The following is a 22,635-nucleotide window of genomic DNA, read 5'->3' on the forward strand; positions in this document are numbered from 1 at the left end:
CTCCATGCTCACCTGGCCTTGTGACCGAGCGTTTCTATCTCTGGCACACGACCCCATTTGGAGTTTCCAAACCTAGCAGATCCCTGCCGTGCACTCCCACGCCGCTCCTCCCAGGGTGGGAAGGGGAGTCTCCCTGGATCTGCCGCTTGTTGGGTCCCTGCTGGAAGAACAGTGGCCCGACTGTGCCATGGATCATGGTTTACGGCATTCCCGAGCTGAGAGCCCACACCTCGCCTCTGTCTTTGCCGCCAGCTTCCCCGCTCCGATACCTGGGAGCTCTGCCGCACTCAGGCACCCCCGGTCTTCCTTTGACCCCAAGGGTCCTGAGACCACACTGTCCCAGTTAGGGTTCCATCCCCTGGTTAGCCACTGGAACGACATCCCTCATCAGAGCAGATTTCTAAAAGTTCCAATTTTGTGCTCTGCTGCTCTATCACTTGCCAGTAGCGGCTGACAGAGGCCCCCTCCCCCGCCATCTATCCTCCCAAATATCACTTCGGATTCACTTCTCCACATGTCCTACCTTCCAGAAAGTGGTGGCTTTTCTGTTCAGAGTTGCTGCTATTGTTTTCTTTGATCTCCTGTTGAGTTCATAGGTGTTCAGAATGGTTTGATCCCTATCTAGCTGAATTCCTTGGACTAGACGAAATTTAGGTCTCCTACTCCTCCATCATCTTGCTCCTCCCCCCCACTCAGGTTTGATCACTCTCTTGTGATGTTCCCATCAGTCTTTCAAATAATGGTTTAGTGACGTCATTAAGGAAATCAAGTGGTCATATCCTCATATTGTTTCTTCTGCAGGCATGGGTTTGATTTATTCCATGCAAAATATCTTTCTTAATCAAATGTTTATGTACCCTGAGATACAGTTTGGAAAGAAAGGTAGAGTAAATACTTGTTTTTCTTTTTATCAATATTTAGATAAAAAGATTAATATTCTGTATCCATCAAAGGCAATCAATGAGTTGGGTTCTTTTTTTAAGTTTTATGATAGTCTCATGGACTCTAACATATTTGATGTATTTCTATCCATTGCAATTATTCTTTTTGTTCTTACTTGAATTCTCTGGCCAGTGAATGGCCCTGGGTGTGGATGTCGACAAGTGCAGTTCATTCTCTCAAACAGCCTCTGACAACCCAGCTCTTTTCTGGATTTCAGGGCACTAGCCCAGTTGGCAATTTTCTTTTCCTGTCTGAGGCAACAGGGAGCAGCAGGAGGCTGTAGGCAACAGCGGAAGCAGCTTTTTCTGCTCATGGGTCCTGTCCCCGTGTTTTAATAAAATTTTGCACGTGCACACACACACACACACACACACACAAATGTAGTTGTCTGAGATTGTCATTTGTTTAAATTAATTGTTAAAGTATACTTATATTATTAGTTTCGGGTATACAACATATTAATGCAACAATTCAATAGATCACTCAATGCTCACCACAATAAGGGTAGTCACCATACCATGTTAGTACAATATTATTAATTATATCTATTGACTATATTCCTTATGCTGTCCTTTTCATCTCCAAGACTTATTTTACAACTGGAAGTTTATATCTCTTAATCCCCTTTATCTATTTTGCCCTTCTCTCCACACCCTGCTCTGGCAACCACCAGTTTGTTCTCTGTATTTGAGTCTCTTTCTGTTTATTTGTTCCTTTATTTTTTTTTTAGATGCCACATATAAGTGAAATCGTATGGCATTTGTCTTTCTCTGTCTGACTTATTTCACTTAGCACAGTGCCCTCTAGGTCCATCCATCCGTCCATGAGTTTGTCATTTTTATATGGAGATTTATGCTAAAATCCCTGGGTGGGTCAAAGTTGACATATAAGTGTGAGGAGCCTGGATTCAAGTCCCGGGGGTGGGTCTTTATCTAGCTTGCACAGACTCACAGGAGGTGATTATGCTCTTCCAAACTCTGTGTTCAGTGATGTCTCCCTGGTAATTTGAAATCAGCCATGGTAGGAATAATTACACCATGGAAATTGGCAAACATGACAAGTCAAAACTTTTATGTCCTGGAGATCAGATATTAAACATTTATCCCACACTGCTATAAACCTCCACAAGCTCCCAGAATCAACTTGCGTTCTTCATCTGCCTGATTTTTATTTCTATTTTTGGTTATTGGGAGTTTCTTTACTTGTTTCACTTACATTTAATACTATACCTGATTCAAAATGTATTTGTGTTTGTAGCAATGTGCCATGTTGTTAGAAACATATATAAGTAACTAGGATAGAATTTGAGGATTAATTGAGTATGGGATAGGAAGTGGGTAACAGAGAGGATGGAGAACTCCAAGGAACTAGAACCTGCCCACCACCCCTTACCACCCAGGTCCCATGATGCCCAGACTCCAGAACCAGTGGCCCACATTCAGATATTTTTAAAGTTTTATAAGGTGATAGTAAATCAGAACAGCAAAAGGGAAACATGCTAAGACCAGGGAATGCAGATTCAAACTCAGAATACAGGAGAAACTCTTACATGGTAAAGATAAACTTTCAAATCGGTGAGGAAAACATAGAATAGGCCTCAAATTCTAATTAAGCATGTAAAAATAATTATAAAAACAGAATCCTTAACTCACCCCTTGTAGCAAATAAGCTTCAGATGAAACACACTTCAATTTTTCAAAGTAAATTAATACAAGAAAATTCAGGTGAATATCTTAAAGTTTTTGTGACCAGCCAAAGTTTCAAAATTGACATGTCATCAAAGCTAGAAACTAGGAAGAAAAATATTAATAGTGTTTATCCATAGAGTATAAAATATGTCTTTTTTCATGAACAAGACATATGACTGATTTTAAAATATCTATAATATTTATGGATTTTTGGAGCTTGACAAAATTATTCTAAAGTTCACTAGACAATAATTAGAAAAAAATTTGAAAGAGAAAAATGATATAGAACATTAAAGTTTATTATAAAACTACAATTATGAGAATATTATTCCAGCACAGAAATAGGCTGGCCTGTGTTAACCAATTCCATTTTATACAAGAATTTATAAGTAATCGTTTTAATTAGTGGAGAAAGAAAGGTTGTTCAATAGATAATACTGAACCATTTGGTTAATCTAAGGAGAAAAAATAAGACAGATTTCACTATTACAAGACACACTAAAATATATTCTATGTAGTTCTTAGAGGTAGTGCTTTGTCAACTAATTCTTAGTCAACTTAAAAGTATAAGAAAAAATCAGTTAAACAACGAGAGTCAACATAGGACTTTTCTGGAAAATCTTTCCACTATGTAATCTGATGACACAAGAGTTGGCAAGAACATTGAGATACTGGGATTTGCACATCTGACTGGTGGGAGTGTGCATCATCCTGGGGACTTCAGAGCATTCACACTAGGGTTGAAGACTGTAGCCATCTGTCTAATGGATCCGCTGCTAAGACAGCTCTCCTTAGGAACAGGAGCCCATGTACAACAGGAAACATGCAAGGATATTCATGGCATCATTGTTTCAAATAACAAAAATGGAACAAACCTAAACACTCTTCAACAAGAGAAAAGATAGCCTATACCTCAGTTATAAATTAATGAATGAGATCTACATCTACTAGTTCTGAGAAATCTCCACAAATATTAAGTGAATAGAATGGGATTAGGTAAGAACCATAATTCTTTTTTTTTTCAGAGATATTGACATACAGCACTGAATAAGAGTAAAGTGTACAGCATTGTGACTTGACTTATGTATATTATGAAATGATTACCACAAGAAGTTAACATCCATCATCTCATATAGGTACAAAGAAAAAGGAAAAAATAATTTTTCCTTGTGATGAGAACTCTTAAGATTTACTCTCTTAGCAACTTTCTTGTGTATCATAAGTGTTAACTATAGTTATCATGTTGTACATTACATCCCCAGTACTTATTTATCTCATAACTGAAAGTATGTATCTTTTGACCATCTTTTTCCAGTTCCTCCACACACGACCACCATCTCTGATAACCTTTTCTATGAGTTTTTTGGTTTGGGTTTGGGTTTAGGGTCCACATGTAAGTGAGATCATACAGTATTTGTCTTTCTCTCTGCTGCTTATCTCACGTAACATAATGCCCTCAAAGTTCATCCACGTTGTCACAAATCCCTTCTTTTTATGTTTGAATAATAATCATAATTCTTATGCAAATATCTAGAAATACAAATGAATAGTATATATATTTTATGAAAAAATACAAACTGAGTAATTTTGCTCTTTTGTACAAAGTACCAAAAAAGGTATGCATGCCAAAGAAGACTCACCAATTTATTAAAAATTATTTATTTATTTATTTATTTATTTATTGTCAAAAGGTGTATCCTTATCATCTCTCAGTGGCCTGAAAAGGCAACAGATGTTTCCTATCGAGAATTTCCTCTCAGTCTTCAGTTAGTTTTTGACAGGCTGAAACTAGAGTATTTATCACTGTTGGGACTCACCAAATTTAATGTGGTGGTAACTTCTATGATCAAAGCCAGGGAGACTGATGGGTCTAAACTGTATTTTTAATGTTTCATTAAAAAAATAATAATCTAAAGCAAATAACATAAGTTATCTTTTTTTAAGATTTTATTTATTTATTTGAAAAGGGGAGAGACAGCGAGAGAGGGAACACAAGCAGGGGGAGTGGGAGAAGGAGAAGAAGGCTTCCCACAGAGCAGGGAGCCCAATGCAGGACTCGATCCCAGGACCCTGGAATCATGACCTGAGCCGAAGGAAGATGCTTTACTGAGCCACCTGGGTGCCCCCGTAAGTTATCTATCGATGGCAATTAGCATGTACATAAATGTTTTACATTTACTCCTTCAGCTTTTCTGAACTATTTCATAATTAAAAATTTAGAAGTGATTAAAGAGAAGAAAATATAGCCTAAGGTTTAGGTGCTCTCATATGAGAAATACCTTTCTAGATCAAACAGGATAAAAAGAAAATAAAAAGTAAAATGCCAGGAAATGCCATCAGAGAAATTAAAAGGCAATTTAAAAGCTGGAGAAAAGTATTTACAAGTTTATAAAGAGGCATAAGAATCAATTTTAAAAAGGCAAAGGGGGTGCCTAGGTGGCTCAGTTGGCTAAGCCTCCAACTCTTGGTTTCAGCTCAAGTCATGATCTCTGGGTCATAGGGGTCAAACCTTGCGTTGGGCTCCATGCTCAACATACTCTGCTTGTCCATCTCCCTCTGCTCCTCTCCCTCTGTTCCTCCCCCTCCTTGCTCTCTCTCTCTCATAAATAAATAAATAAAATATTTTTAAAAATTCTTTAAAAAAAAAGAAATGCCACTTTAGGAAAACGGACAAAGATAATAGCCAAGAACAAACAAATATAGAAAAACAAAAAAAAGTTAGACACTCAATGTCATCTTAGCAAAGGATATGTTTTTGGAAAAGCAGAAGCAACCTAAAAGGACATTTTTCAGAAGCAAATAACCCCAAAAGAATATCAATAAAGCAGGGAGTTGGGGCATTTAGTTTCAAGTAGAAGACTATTTATATTGTTCTAGGCTATAGCCTTAGCGTAGGAGTGACAGATTTGGTGGATGAGGAGGAGTGTATGGGGAAGGAGGAAGAGCATTGAGGGATCCAAAGGGGGTGATGAACTCTGCATTCTTTGCTTGTAGTTGGAGTGTCTAGCTTCTTAGTTTTAAGAAACGTCCACTCTTCAGTGATGCCCCTTTCCATCTAGATATGCTTGTATAAGAGCAGCTAAATTACAACCAGGGCATTCCTCACAAGGCAAAACAGGGTCTGTATATTCCAGGCACAGTTCTAGGTGTTGAAGACCCAGTAGAGGACAAAATGGGGCAAGTCACTCTCTAGCAGTGGAAATAAATACAATCCCAGAGAGAGAGTAGGAGGAGATCAGCTGGTGGTCCCTGCTGCAGGAAGCAGAGGAGAGGAAGATGTGTGGGTGTGGTTAGGGCATGCCATTTCCCCTGCCTGAGAAGGCCTTTCTGAGGGGGTGTGCTTGGAGTACTGGTCAGACAGTTGTCTGGACCAAAGAGGGTCAGGGAGAGAGAAAGCAAGCATGAAACCCTGAGGAAGGGCATGCCAGTATATTCAGGGACAAGCAGAGAAGACAGTGCCATGGGGGCAAATATTTTATAGGATGATATTAAGTATCTAAGGAAATGGTCATAAGATACTGTTGAGCATAAAAATAAGGCCAAAAGCATAGGAAGATTATAGTTCTAAATTTTTTGTTTAAAAATCTGTACATGAAGAAAAAAGGCATAGAAAGTTATATGTCAAAAGTTCTAAACACAAGTTTTTGTTTAAAAACCTGTACATGCAGAGGGGGGGAGAAGCATAGAAGAGTATATACAGACATGATACCAGGATTCTTTTTGATGCTTGGTTATTTTTTATTTTAATTTCTTCTTTCTATTTTTCTGTTCCCTAAAATTTCTTGAATATATTTATTTAACTTTTTAAAATTAAGCAAATATCAAGAATTGGTTAGCTTCTTTTTGTGCCAGTGTGGTGAGCTTAACACTCTGAGAACTCCTCCTGCTGAAAACAATTAACAATGGTGGAAAAGTTTTAAAATATTTTTGAAATGAGTGAGCAAGATAATTAAGAAGGCTCAGAAGCCTGAAACTAAGTAAAAGCAGGGACCAGGCTGACAGGTGGCTGGCTTTGTAACCCATTGTCTCTAAGGAGCACATACAGCATGGTTGGTTGAATTGGTGGGTGGCGATGGGGCAGGGAGTGGGTTCAGGACCAGAGGGGCACAAGGACTCCAAGGACCTAGGGATACTGGGACCACAGAAGGACAGAGAGGAAATGGGACTGCCTCCAACTACAGTGAATACAGCAACCACACACTGGCCCATGTAGCTGGTGCACCCAATTCACAATTCTCATTCACACCCAATTCCTAATCTCAAATTAGGAGTATATCCAAAGAGGTCCTAGGTTAATAGTGAGTCCTGGCCTGATCAATATGAGTTATCTCAGAAATATAATGAAAAGGAAAATAAGCAAATCACACAAGAACAAGTATGAAGGTAGTCAAAGGTAGAAACTTTAAGTTCCAAGATAAATGAGTACTGGGGATGTAATGTAAAACATGATGACTCTAGTTAACACTGCTGTGTGGTATATATGAAAATTGTTAAGAGAGTAGATCCTAAAAGTTATTACAAGGTAAAACACGTGGTGTATCTATATGAGGTGATGGAGGTTAACTAAACTTATTGTTGTAATCATTTCATGATTAATGTAAATAAAGTTATTATACTGTATACCTTAAACTTACACAGTACTGTATGTCAATTATATCTCAAAAAATCAGAAAGGAAAAAATACATAAAATGTGCTTCCATTTAGATGATTTCCAAAAATATAAAATGTTTAACCATGTATTGTTTAAGAATGCGTGTGATACAATTTTAAAGAAAAGCTCTATAGCTTCTCACAACTCAACTTCTACATGGGGGTAGACTTAATCATACCTCTTTCAGAAAGGGAGAGTTCAAATGGATGAAATAACAAGGATAGGGAGGCTCTGAATTCACGAGGTTACATTCATTCATGAAAGAATGCTCTCTTTTCAAACACATATATAATTTTCAAAGTCAATTAACCATGTTCTGAGTCACAAAGGAAAATGCTATAAATTTTAAGATTTATCGTTCAAACCACATTTATTTTTACAAAGCAAAAAAAAATAAGAAAACAATTTTTAAAGCCAAACATTTATGTAACTTTAAATTAAAAATCAAATAAAAGTAGAAACCGTAAACCATTTGTAACTGAATAACAAATGAGAGCACCATATTTCTAATCTCCTGGAAGGAGGGAGGCAAAAGGGACATTTAGAAAAACATTCTTAAATGCATTGAGTAGATTCAAATACAGATTAAAATAAATTAAATTAAGCTTTCCACTCAATAATCTAGGTAAACAAACAACACAGTTAACCTAAGAAATTAGAAGCAAAAAATTAATAAAGAGATAATTTATTTCAACAAAATAAACCCACACACAACACGTTCAGATGACCAGCAGCACCAAAAAAATATTCTATGAAATCGCCAATAAAACAAACTTTTAGCAAATAAAATCAACAATACAACAGGGAGGGCACAAGTAAACAAACGGCACACAAGAGTGCCAATACAGAGAGGATTAATATGTTATAAAAGATTTATGTGCAACTTTAGTTCAATAAAAATAAAGGTTGGTTTGAGAACCCTGTCATATATTGGCAATTCCTGTGCATCCTACTTTATTCCTGCAAGAGGGTTTCCTAGTAGATAGCCAAGAAATGGGAATCTCCTTTCTGTTTCTTGATAACCCACACTGAAAAGCAGACCTTTTAAATGAAGAGTGGTATTGAAAATTCAAACCTTTAGGAAGGGGGCAAAGGGAAAGTATGTAAACTAGGGCACTTGTGCAAAAGAAGAAAAAAAAATAGCATGGATCAAATTACTTATCATTTACATGCAGTTTAAATAACTGGGAAGTGCATTTATGCCAATAAGAACATGAAGGGTGATTTTGAAAGCTGCCCCATCTCTTCCTGCCACGCATCTACATATCACTCACACAGCAAGGAGGGGAGTACACCAGGCACCCACACCATAAGTCATCCCTAGCAGTCAGTACTCTGATTTATTACCCTACAGTGTGCCTCAGGAGGAAACACTGTACCCCTAGTATGGTTCTAGCTGCATTTCCCAATCCAAGGGAAAAATAAAAGCCCACAAAATTATTATTTCCATCTCACTGTGTGAAGAGGAAGATAGTTGCACCTGGTTCCCAGAAGCCAAACATTTCTAAATCTTGGCAAGATGAGGTGTATTCTGCATCATTTCTCTGAGGTATGGCAACTCAGAAGGTCATCAGAAATTCTAGTTGGTCACGGTACAGTGGGCATTCACATTTACAGCCTCAGGAGAGTCCACTTTCCTGACACACACCACACTGTGCACCCTCACATCTCTGCCAAGCTTCTTGGCCTCCTTCTCTAGCACCTGTTGGGACTCTGCACCTAGTTTCTCTGAAGAAGAAAAATGTGATGCTGAAAGTAGCTCCCCAAAAGGATCACCTTGATAAGAGTTTGCTCCAGCAATGACCATCTCCTGGGCACAGGCTGTGTTTGAGCTTCCTGAGTTTTCAATACAAATTAAACTCCAGAAGAAATATTAACAAGCTGTTCCCCTTGCTCCTCAGCTATTGAACAAACTCTGTGACCACCATCTGATTGATAGGACAGTGTTCCCTGTTCAGGCTAGGTACCCTCCAGGAAGCAGCCCAGGAACACTGCACAAAGGCACAGCATCTGCCCCTCCAGCTTGCTCAGCCCACTTCCAGAGGGAGCAAACCCCTCCCCACCACACAAGTAGGGCAGGCCTGCAGTCCTGTAATGTTGAACAGTAATGAGTATAAACCCCTGAAGACCTAGGGTGGAGAGAAGGAAAGACTGTATTTTCTATTCAAAAAACAACTCTAGATCAACCTAGCTTATGTTTTAGAGTTCTTTTGCCAGAAGAGATTTTTATTGAAAATAATCACTGTTTGGGGGATTTTCACTTGCTGTGTTTTCCCCTCCAAGGGTAGACTACCTGATGAACTGAGGTGTCCAAAACTTTCTTGGCCTGTCCCACATCTGTCTATCTGGCACCTGGTTACTCTGCCATGATAGCCCTCAGGTATCCCCACTCCCAGAATAGATGGCAAATCCTCACTTTGCCAGTTGATAGGGTTCAGGACATTTACCCCAAATACGGCACTTTGGCATATTGAATTCTTAAGCTGAAGGAATTTGAGAAAATGGCAGAAGCAAGAAGATCACTCTGACCTCCCCGCCTCCACCTGAAACAGGTCATAAATCTCCCATGTGAAAGGTGCCCTCCATATACCAAAAGGGAAAGTGTTCTTATCACGGGAGACAGGGAAGTGGGTACCAAGAAATCTGTACAAACAAACCTTGTGAAACTAACTTATCTTCCTAGTTACTCTTTCACCATTTACTACCACAACCCCCTTGTTTTGTCAATTGTTTACAAATATATTATTTCTTTGTCTAAAAGATATAAAAACTTCCTGCTCTGTCCACTTCTTCAGGTATTCATTCCCTTGTGAAGACTCAGATATACCTGTGACAAGTCAATCACATGTGTAGGCTCTTCCCCTGTTAATCTATCTTTGTTGGTGGTGTATTTTTCAGACCCAGCCAGAGACCCTAAGAGGGTTGAGGAAAACTTTTCTCCCCTCTATCATAATAGATGGAGCACCCAGCTTTCTTTATCTCTTGCAGTCTATGTGTTCACAAGCTCAGGGCAATGGTCATATGTGACCTTTTAGCTGAGCAGTATTACCAGATTTAATTTTTTTTAAGATTTTATTTATTTTTTTGAGAGAGAGAGAGAGCATAAGCAGGGGTGGAGGGGCAGAAGGAGAGGGAGAAACAGATTCCCCGTTGAGCACGGAGCCTAATGTGGGGCTCAATCCCATAGTCCTGAGATCATGACCTGAGCCAAATTCAGATGCTTAATCGACTGAGCTACCCAGGCAACCTAACAAGATTTAATTTTAGTGTCCAAAATTAGATCATCACCTCTGTGTTTCTACTTTTAAAATAACTTTTTTCTGATTAAAAAAAATGTCAATTTTATTGTCATTTTGAAAATTCAATGGAGGAGTTTATTCTAAATTATAAGGATGTGTCTCTTTAACCCTTAGGACTCAAATACATTTATTTGAAAGTATAGTCTTTCATAAAATGTCTCCCCCAAAAATTACAGTACAAACTGTGTGTTGTGTTCAGTAAACAATTACAGAGTCTTACAGGGAACATGAGCTTGAGCTCTCCATCCCCTTTCACATTTTTACCTCTAGTCCTTCCACCAGATAGCCACTTTTAAACTGGTGGACACAACTCTAAAATTCTGTTCATTATACCTTATAAAAAATATAAATACACTTATACATGCAAACAAATGCCATCATAGATTCACATGTAAAATGGGGACTTTTATTGTTGATGGTTTTTAATCAGAGTATACCCAAGTGCATTGAGTTGAACAGTGTCCCTTAAAAATGTATTCTACCCAGAACCTCCAAATGTGATCTTATTAGGAAATAGGATCATTACAGATATTTTTAGGATTTCATGATAAAATCATCCTGGATTAAAGTCAGCCCCAAATCCATTGATTGGTGTCCTTGTTAGAAGAGGAGAGGACACCAGAATCAGAGGGAAGAAGGCCAGGTGGAAACAGAAGCAGAGACTGTATTATGTTGTCAGAAGTTCAGGAACCTGGGGCCACCAGAGCTGGAAGAGGTAAAGAGATCCTCTCTAGAGTCTTCAGAGAACTACCAGCCTGGCCAATACTTTGATTTTGAGCTTGCTGATTTCAGGTTCTAGCCTCTAGAACTATGAAAGAATAATTTCTGTTGTTTTAAACCAAGAAGTCTGTGATGATTTATTATGGTGCCATAAGAAACTAATACAAAAGGAAAATATATAACCCACCCATCCTTTTCCCATGTTCCCAATTTCCTTTTCTGTATAGTTACTGTCACTAGTTCCTTAGATATACCTCTAGAAAGAGTTAATGCTTAACAAGCACATGCACCTCTATGTGTTCTTTCAGTGAGTGGCAGGATGCAGTATGCTGTTCTGCACCTCACTTTGCTCTCTTAATGATAAATCTTGGAGTTCAGTTATATTGGTTCATATACCAGTGTCTCATTCTTTTTAGCAGCTGCACCCTTTTCATTTAATTATTTCCTCCAATCTTCTGCTGCAAACAGTACTGCAATGAATGCTCCCATACATTTTTTGCTTGCACATCTATAGCCTTTATTTCTAGCAGTGCAAATGTTGGACAAGGGAAGTATGCTTTTTAACTTAATTTTAGCACGTTAAGAAACAAAATCCAACCGAGTAAATTTGAAGATCTAAGTGGCCTTATTAAACAATTCATGAATCAGGCAACATCCCATCTAGCAAGTAGAAGGGAGCTCTGAGGAGTTGTACAAAATGGAAAGTGTTTATAGGAAGGAAGGTAGAGCAAGAAAGATGAAAGCAAAAGAAAAGAAAGGATTGTTCTAGGCAAGGTCACCTTCCCTTATGGAGAAGGGCAGGGGTCTCTTGCCGATTACTTCATCTTCCTTTGGGAGATGGAGAAGGCCCATGTGACAGATTAATTTGTTGGTGCTGACCAGAAAATTTTTAAGACTGCATTTTGTGAAGGGGGTGTGAAATTGCAATTAGGCGAGGTATTAATCTTAGTTTACTGACTTGGGGCCTTACCCTAAGTGACACCATATTTTCTTTTCAACAGTAGTTATAGCCAAACTGTGCCATCCCCAGCATTGTATACAAGTGCTTCTGTCTCTGGACTCATGTAGACAAAGTGTGTTATCAACCATCTTAATCTTTGACAATCTAAGGGAAAATAGCATTATGATTTCAATTCACTGTCTATTCACATATATAGGAGTAATTTTTATTTCCTGCAAAAAGCTAATTTTTTTTTCTATTTTTCTGTTGCTTTGTTGAGGATTCTGTTGAATAAGGTGCTCATTATAGATTAAGAAAATTTGTATTTTCCTGTGATACAAATTGCATAAAACCTTCCCAGGGGCCCCTGGGTGGTGCAGTCTGTTGAGGATCCAACTCTTGGTTTTGGCTCAGTTTTTGATCTCAGGGTCATGGGATTGAACTCAGTGCTCAGTGGGGAGTCTGCCAGAGATGCTCTCTCTCCCTCTCCCTCTGCCCCTCCCACTTGTGCTCTCTCTCTCAAATAGGTAAATAAATCTTAAAAAAAAAAAAAAAACACCTTCCCAGGTTATTTGTCTTCTGACTTTGCTTATGGTGATGAGTGATTGCTACTGATTTTTTTAAGTTACTTTTGTTTTATGTTGCTATATTTTTTTAGGGTAAAATATACACAACATAAAACTTACCATTTTAACCATTTTTAATTATAGTTTCTATAGCATTAAGTACATTCACTTTGTTGTGCAACTATCACCAACGTCCGTCTTCAGAACTTTTTCATCTTCCTGATGCAGGCAGGCCAGGTCGAAGGACCTCAGTGGGGGGTTGGCAGTCCCACTAGACCAACCAACAGGGTCCTTGGCTTCATAAAGAATGAAAAATCAAACATGAGCCAGTAGGAGGTAAAAGCAGAGATTACTGAAGATAGAGAGCAGATATGGACGAACTGAGTGTCCAGGAGACTCAGAAAGGAGAGGAGGGAGTTTTCCCTTTGCCTAGGGTCTGGGGTTTTTACTGGCAATTATGGTCTGGTGTATGTGTCCTTTCAGGTATCCAGGAACTGGTCAGAAAAAGGACAGGGTCCAGATGTCCTTCATAGTCATTTATCCGAAGCCAGGGGTCTTGTCGTTGAGATATCTAGCGCCAGTGGTCTGGAATAGGCACATGATGGCTCTGTCAGCTCATTCCTTAGATATCATCTATTGTGCTGGAAGACTCGAAAGATATCATTATCTCCTTGTCCTTCACAAGAAGGATATTGCAGGGTGTGTGCAGAATGGGGTGGGGGTGCACGTCCTAGCAAGAATAGCCAGAAAGAAGCAAAGAGAAAAAAGAAAAAACAACAACAGTTTTTTTCTTTCATGGCATCCCTTCAGTCTCCCGGTCTCATACTCAAGCAGAAACTCTGCACCTAATGAATATTCATTCACTCTCCATCCCCTCCACCTCCAGCCCCAACAACCACCATCCTTATGTTGCTGTATCTTTGTATCATACTTACAAAGGCATTCCCTACTCCCTATCAACATTCTCTCATATTTATTGAGGTATTTTTTTGTTTGGGTTTTTAGATATAAACATTTGATGTATTTTTAATTTATTTTGGTAAAGATGTAAAGGAGGCATATAAATTTACTTAGATATGCAGTTTTCCCAATCTACTTATGAATCTATTCCCAACCAATTTTTATTCTATCATGGTCATATAAATTTAGTGTATTTGGGTACTTGCTATTTTTTTTCCATTTATTTTTCTGTTCAAAAGCAGACATCACTCTTTTATTTATGAAATCTTAAAATATGTTTTAAATTCTGGTAAACCTTACTTATAATTTTCTTGGCAATTATTTGTTTATTTCCTAATACAAACTATAATCAGCTTGCCTTGTTCCCACAAACATATTCTGTTGGTATTTTATTGCAATTATGTTAAATGTATAAATTACTAAAGTGACAATCAGTATCATCATGATACTAATTCTTCTTATCCAAGAAGAGGGTCTATCTTTCTGAGACAAAGGAGAGACTGGACTCAGGTCCCTAGCTGAAACCCTATGCCCTTGAGTAACATATTTTGCAGGAACATGGAAGCAGATGCTTACCTAAAGGAGGGACTAGACTATGACAAGAAAAGACTAACAAAGATCAAACCAAAGGGCCAAGGTGAACCCCAGTGCTGACCTTTCACAACTTTCTCCCTCATTATAATACTAAATCATGCCCAAGGGTAGAGATCTAACATAGAAATTAGACATGCAACAATAAAAAGCATAATCTTTAAGTGCACAGGTGCCAAGAAATCCCCATCTCTACTTGCTTAAATGTCACTCCTTTCTTGCCTCAGTATTTTTAAAAACTTTCCCCGGTCTTTGGGAAGTCAACCCAAAGGACCCTTTCCTTTGTGCTGTCTCCCTTGTGCTCAAACATAAGCCCTAATAGGGGCTCCTGGGTTGAACCACCAACTCTTGATTTTGGCTCAGGTCATGATCTCAGGGTCATAGGATCAAGCCCTACATTGGGCTCTGGCTCAGCAGGGAGTATGCTTAAGATTCTCTCCCTCTGCCCATCCCTGCCCCCCAACTCTTACTGTCTTTCTTTCTCCAAAGAAAAGGAAAAAAGAAAAAAAACCAAAACCATAAAACCCAATAAAAGCCTTGCCTGGAATACCCATTGGGCTCCAGTCACTTTCTGTTGCTTGGAGTACCCAAGGTCCTGAGTTGGTAACATTTCCATTTGTTGATGCTTTTTTTGTATCACTCAGAAGCATTTTAAATATTTCTTCACAACAATATTGTATGTTTCTCATTAGGTTTATTCTTAAATGCTTATTTATTATTATTGGTAAAAAATAAGCTTTTCTGCCATTAAATTGTTTAACTAGTTGTAGCTTGTATATATGACATCAATTAATTTCTGTGTTAATTTTATAAACAGCTGATTGCATCCATTAGCATGGTAAATGGTTTTCCACCCCCTCACTTTCAATCTGGGGGTGTCTTTGGGTATAAAATGAATCTCTTGCAGACAGCATATTGATGGGTCTTGTTTTTTAATCCAATCTGATAGCCTCTGTCTTTTGATTGGGGCATTTAGCCCATTTACATTCAGGGTAACTATTGAAAGGTATGAATTTAGTGCCACTGTATTGCCTGTAAGGTGACTGTGACTGTATATTGTCTGTGTTCCTTTCTGATCTATGCTGCATTTAGGCTCTCTCTTTCCTTAGAGGACCCCTTTCCATATTTCTTGGAGGGCTGGTTTCGTGTTGGCAAATTCCTTTAGTTTTTGTTTGTCCTGGAAGCTTTTTATCTCTCCTTCTATTTTCAAGGACAGCCTAGCTGGATATAGTATTCTTGGCTGCATATTTTTCTCGTTTATTGCTCTGAAGATATCTTGCCTGTCCTTTCTGGCCTGCCAGGTCTCTGTGGATAGGTCTGTTGCCAATCTAATATTTCTACCATTGTAGGTTACATATCTCTTCTCCTGAGCTGCTTTCAGGGTTTTCTCTTTGTCTCTGAAACTCATAAGTTTTACACTTAGATGTCGGTGTGTTGACCTATTTTTATTGATTTTGAGAGGAGTTCTCTGTGCCTCCTGGATTTTGATGCCTGTTTCCTTCCTCACATTAGGGAAGTTCTCTGCTATTATTTGCTCCAATATACCTTCTGCCCCCCTCTCTCTCTTTCTTTTTCTTCTGGGATCCTAATTATTCTAATGTTGTTTCATCTTATCGTATCACTTATCTCTCGAATTCTGCCCTCATGATCCTGTAGTTGTTTCTCTCTCTTTTTCTCAGCCTCTTTATTTTCCATCATTTGGTCTTCTATATCGCTGATTCTCTCTTCTGCCTCATTTTTCCTAGCAGTTAGTGTCCCCATTTTTTATTGCACTTCATTAATAGCCTTTTTGATTTCAACTTGGTTAGATTTTAGTTCTTTTATTTCTTCAGAAAGGGTTTCTCTAATGACTTCCACGCTTTTTTCTAGCCCAGCTAGTATCTTTAAAGTCATGATTCTGAACTCTAGGTCCAACATCGTACTAATGTCCATATTGAGTAAGTCCCTGGCTGACGATACTACCTCATGTTCTTTTTGCTGAGGTGATTTTTTTGTGTGTGTGTTGTCATTTTGTCCAGAGGAGAATAGATGAATGAGGGAACAAAATGCTAACAGTTTAACAATGTCCCCAGCAAATATACTGTATATAAATCAGAAAAGACCTGAAACCAGGGGAAAAGAAAGGGAAAGAAAGAAAAAAGAAAGAGAAAAAAAAAGATAAAAACAAAAACAGAACAATACAAGAAAAGCAGAATATGATCAAATATGATCAGGCTAGTGCATAGATCAGTGCCACACACTAGATTTTGGGCATATTTTGGTCTGTTAGGAAAAAGTGCCTCCTAAAATTTTAAAGGAAGAAAGACATATATGTACAAAATAAGGGTTGATACAATGAAGGGATGGAAGATGACTGTAAAGATGAAAATTATAAAAGATTTTATGAAAGGAATTGATAGATAAGTTGTTTGAAAAAGAAAGATTTAAAAAAAAAAGGGGGAGAGAATGTGATCAGGTAGGAGACTAGAACAAAGCCATACATTTAGGGTACATTTTGATCTGTTAGAAGAAACTGTATCTCAAAATTTTAAAGAGAGAACAACTTATATATATATGCCAAAAATAAGGGTAACTACTCTGAAGGGATAAAATATGACTCTAAAAATGAAAAATAAAAAATGTTTTTTTAAAAAAAAAGGATTGATAAGATGTTGCTTGAAAAAGGGAAAAAGAAAAATTAGGAAAAAAAAACAGTTAAAAAAATTAACTTTGATGAACTAATGAATCATGGTAAAAAAAAAAGCCATGAATTCTATGTGCAGTATTTCCCTAGCGCTGGAGTTCTCCAGTTCTCCTTGATCGGTAAACTTGGTCTTGGCTTGCTGACTGTTCGTGCTGATCTTCTGGGGGAGGGGCCCATTGCCGTGGTTTCCAAATGTCTTTGCCAGAGGCTGAATTGCCCCGCTCTTGTCGGTCCGGGCTAAGCAAGCTGCTCGGGTTTGCTCTCAGGAGCTTTTCTTCCTTGCAAGCTCTCGGTACAGCTTTGGAGGACCATGGCGAAAATGGTGGCCTCCCAATCTCCACCCGGAGGAGCTGAGAACTCGGGGCCCCGCTCCTCAGTGCGCCCCCAGAGAAATGCAGTCACTCCCATCTCCCCGGTCTCCGGCCGCACTCCGTGCTCACCCGGCCTGTGACCGAGCGCTTCTGTCTCTGGCACCTGACCCCATGTGGAGTCTCCAAACCCAGCAGATCCCTGCAGTGCGCTTCTGTGCCACTCCTCCCAGGGGAGAAAGGGGAGTCTCCCTGGCTCTGCCGCTTGTTGGATCCCTGCTGGAGGAGCAGTGACCCGACTGTGTCCCTGATCACAGTTTATGGCATTGCCGAGCTGTGAGCCTGCGCCTCATCTCGTCTCTGCAGCCAGCTTCCCCACTCCGAATCCTGGGAGCTCTGCCACACTCAGGCACCCCCGTCTTTCTGTGACCCCAAGGGTCCTGAGACCACACTGTCCCGGGAGGGTTCCACTCCCCGCTTAGCCACTGCATCAAGGTCCCTCAGCGGAACCAAATTCTAAAAGGTCTGATTTTGTGCTCCGCGGCTCTATCACTTGCCAGAAGCGGCCAATGGAGGCCCCCTCCCCCGCCGTCTATCCTCCCGAATATCACCTCAGATTCACTTCTCCACACGCCCTACCTTCCAGTAAGTGGTCGCTTCTCTGTTCAGAGAGTTGTTGCTACTCTCCTCTTCAATCTCCTGTTGAGTTCGTAGGTGTTCAGAATGGTTTGATCCCTATTCAGCTGAATTCCTGAGACCAGATGAAATCTAGGTCTCCTACTCCTCCGCCATCTTGCTCCGCCCTCTTACCTTTGAAATTTAAAAGCACTTATCCCTCTATTGTCTTATTTGTCCATTTTGAAATGGTTATCTTGGTGCCAGCTTTAAAAGACGGGGTATGAGAATATTCAAATCATCCTTTACCCTTTCTTCTTTGGAGTTGTGGCTAATTGGGTGCTTCTCTACAGCATTAGGGTCTGCAACACTCACAACACATTACCACATTGACTTTCATCTTAGCTCATTCAGTAGATTTAATCCCAGTTGCCTGTCTTTTCTCCCCTTAGTATATTCATTAATCTGTTGATTATCTGAAATTTGTCTTCAGTACTTTCTTCAGGACCAGCTAAAAGGATCTATACAATTTTTTAAATGTTTGTTCTGCAGCCTTTATAATTAAAAGGCTCTTTGCCTTGGAATAGAATTTTGGCCATACTTCCATTTCATGAGATCTTAGAAAATATTCTTCTACTGTACTTTAAGATTTCATGTTTATATGGAAAGTTAAGGCTTGAATGAAGAAGTGTGTGTGTGTGTTTTCCTTTTTCATTAAATGTGACTTAATCATCTACATGGTTGTAAAGGGACTGTTTATTCATGAAGTTCAGCAATTTTGCTAAAATACATATAATATGTAATGTTCTGTTGTCAGTGTTTTCTTGACAGTTTGTAGATTGAATTTTGTATTTCTTTGTGAAAAATGTTTTCTCTAAATATATCCTTAAAAGTTTCCATAGGTTTGCCCTTAAATTTTATCTGTTATTTTTCAGCAATCATTAATTAACACATGGTACTAGTTTTCTATCACCCTATAATAATAATTATTATTTCTTAGATTTTAGATATTGTAAGATTCAGGGATCAGCAATCTTCTCATCTATCTTGAGATTTCTCTTACAATTGAAGTACTATTAGCTTCAGAAATTTTCACAGGGGAGGCGCCTGGGTGGCTCTGTCGGTTAAGCATCTGCCCTCAGCTTAGGTCATGATCCTGGGATCCTGGGATTGAGCCCTGCTCAGGTCATGATCCCAGGTCCTGGGCCCCACATCAGCCTCCCTGCTCAGCGAGGAGTCTGCTTCTCCCCTTCCCTCTGCTCTACCCCCAAAACAAACACTCGTGTTCTCTTTCTCTCTCAAATAAATAAATAAAATCTTAGAAAAAGAGAAATTTTCACAAGTATTTTATTCACCTATAAATTGGCAGGTAATATATTCTAAATCAAAAATATTATCTTTAACCCTGACAAGTAAATGCTATTTTATTGGGAATATGTTCTTGGGCCAAAACTCTTTCTTATTAGCATTCTCTAGATATTATTTCACTGTCTCTGAGCGCCAGAGAAGAAAGGTCTGATTCTATTTTAATTTCAGTTGTGTCTGTTTATTCACTTTGGAACTGAAACAATTTCTCTTTATACTTGGCATGTCAGAATTTTAAGAAGATATTTCTAGGCATCTCTTTATTTTTTTAAAGTAAACTTTTCTCCACCCAGTGAGTTTTTTCAATCTGCAGACTTCAGTCTTTATTTCTTTATTTTATTTTATTGTGGAAAGAACACTTAACATGAACTCTACACTCTTAACAAAATTTGAAGTATACAATACATTATTGCTCACTCTAAATTCAAAATTATACCTAACCATTGTGAATAATGCTTCATTAAACATGGGAGCACAAATATCTCTAAGATTTTCTTTTCAATTCTTTTGGATAAATACCTAGGAGTGAGATTGCTAAGTTATGTTGCAGTTCTATTTTTAAGTTTTTGAGGGACTTTCTTACTGTTTTCCATAATGGCTGTATCATTTTGCGTTCCGCCAATAGCATGCAAGCGTTCTGCACCTTCACCAATTTTTGCCTTTTGTATTTTTAATAATAGCCATCCTGATATGTGTAAGATAATATCTCATTGTGGTTTTGATTTACATTCCCTGATGGTTAGTGATGTTTTTCACGTACGAGTTGGCCATTTGTATATCTTTTTTGGAGAAATGTCTATTCAGTTCTTTTGCCCATTTTTAAATTGGGTAATTAGTGTTTTTACATTTAAATTACAGGAACTCCTTATATATTTTGGATATTAATCCCTTATCAAATATATGGCTTGCAAATATTTTCTCCCATTCTCTAAGTTGTCTTTTTACTCTGTTGATTGCTTTTTTTTGCTGTGCAGAGATTTTTAGTTGGATATAGTCCCTCTTGTTTGCGTTTTCATTACCTGTGCTTCTCATGACATATCCATGATATCCTTGCCAAAAACTAATGTCATGAAGACTTGCTCCTATGTTTCTACTGGTGTTTTATATTTTCAGGTCTTATGTTTAAGTGTTTAACCCATTTTTGTGTTGACTTTTGTGTATGGTATAAGATAGGGGGTCCAATTTCATTCTTTTGCATGTGGATACTCAGTTTTTGATGACAAGGCTTTATCACAGAGAAATTTTCTTTATTATTTAATTATCACCTGTCTGTTAACTATTTATTTTTTTCTCTTTGGACTGCTGAAGTATTTGCTTGTTTCTTATTCTCTAAAATTACTCTGTTTCTAACATCTTTTCTTTCATTATTTCTGTTCCTTTGGCACATTTGTTCTAATTGTTAAATATTTTTTCAGTTTGTCTGTAAAATTTAACTTTGAGAAAGTCATTTTTGTGCTCTAATTGAATCTCCTCTAAAGGATAATTTTTGGTTAACACTGTCAACTGGTTTTTCTGCCAGTTCTGCTTCATTCATGTTGACTTGTAGTATAATTCCCCTTAAGTGTGTTGTTATTATTTGTCTGTTTATGATTCTGTACATGCCTTCAGCTACCGGCCACTTAGAGTGTGTCGAGAAGTGGTAAACCAATGTAGGTAAATCTACTTCCCTTCATGCTAAGTGGCAGTAAACAAGCTTACAAACTATTAATCCTCTCTTGAGACAGAAAGATGAAGCATATTTAAGTTACATTTTATAACTGTAAACTGCAGTTCCTCAAACTTGGTCCTTCAAAAAAGAAACAAAAATTATTTACCAGATATATTCTAATGCCTGAACCCTATACCAAGATTTTTTTTTTATGCACTCTTCAGTTAAGGTCAGCCTCATCTCTTGCATGTAACATTACTTTTATAAATAGTAAATTCCCTGTTCACAGCATTGAATAGATATACACAACAGGTAAATCCCCAAGCGTTCCTGGGCAAAGAGCTAAAAAGCAGAAGGCCTGACACATGTATTATCTCATGTCATCCTTACAAAAGTCCTGTGAAGCATCAGTGATGTCCCCTGTCCACAAATGAAGAAACAAAGGCCCAAAGAGTTAGCCATTATCTCATTTTAAAACCATAGGACATGGAGAAGCTGTGGTGTTGAGCTCTGTCTGAGCTTAAAACTGGCTCTGTGCTTCACATCCTCCCTTGGTCTTGATCCCTGATGAAGGACACACATCCAAGACACCTAGAGAAGCAATCTGTGGCTGTGACTCAGACAGAAGTGAATCATCACTAAGACCACAAATGAGTACTTTACAAAAACAATTATAGGAAACTAACTTCAGGGGTGCCTGGGTGGCTCAGTTGGTTAAGCGACTGCCTTCGGCTCAGGTCATGATCCTGGAGTCCCAGGATCGAGTCCCGCATCAGGCTCCCTGGTCAGCAGGGAGTCTGCTTCTCCCTCTGACCCTATCCCCTCTCATGTGCTCTCTCTCTCAAATAAACAAATAAAATCTTTTTAAAAAAAGGAAACTAATTTCAAGCATAATAAAAAATGTTCAAACGTATAGTAAATTAAATACATCTAAATTAACATAAGATATCATGTTAGTTTGAAGCCTGACAAAGATGAAAACCACTGACCTTCCTCAGTGCTGGTGGGAGTATAATGATGAGCCTTCTCAGTCTCTGCCAGTGGAAATAAAATGTTAGCAATTTTGTGAAAAAACACTTGGATGTGTATATCAAAGAACTTTAAAGGGCTGTTAGAATTTTATATGATAATTCCAGGGTTTCATCTAAAATGATGTCAAAGATTTATGAAGCATGTGGTTTGTTTCAGCATGATTTAAGATTAGAAAAAGATGAAAATAAATTAAATGTCCAACATAAAGAAAAAATATGTAAAGAAAAATAACCCCACGGGAGAAAACAAGCCAGAAGGAGTTGTGACAAATTGGGTAAGGTGACTATTCTTGGGTGAAAATGTGGATAAATATATATTTTTATAATTACACATGCTTTCAAAATTTTCTACCTGTGTCATTTGATTGTCAAATCAAATGGGGCAGCCCCTAACTTGGCCTGCTGGAGGCTATACCAGAGTTAGAAATGGCACATAGAATCACATATGTGCAATAATGCAAGAACAACCTTATGCCATAGGAGTGAGATCATTGAATGCTGATGGGGCAAAAGGTCAGAATATAACCAAAGAATCTACACAAATTATAAATAAGCATATAAAAAGTATTCATCATCATTTGTCATTAGGAAAATGTCAACTAACTGTTGAATCACAGACCTGTACCT

The sequence above is a fragment of the Zalophus californianus genome, chromosome 6, assembly GCF_009762305.2.
Source record: "Zalophus californianus isolate mZalCal1 chromosome 6, mZalCal1.pri.v2, whole genome shotgun sequence".
Lineage (NCBI taxonomy): Eukaryota > Metazoa > Chordata > Mammalia > Carnivora > Otariidae > Zalophus > Zalophus californianus.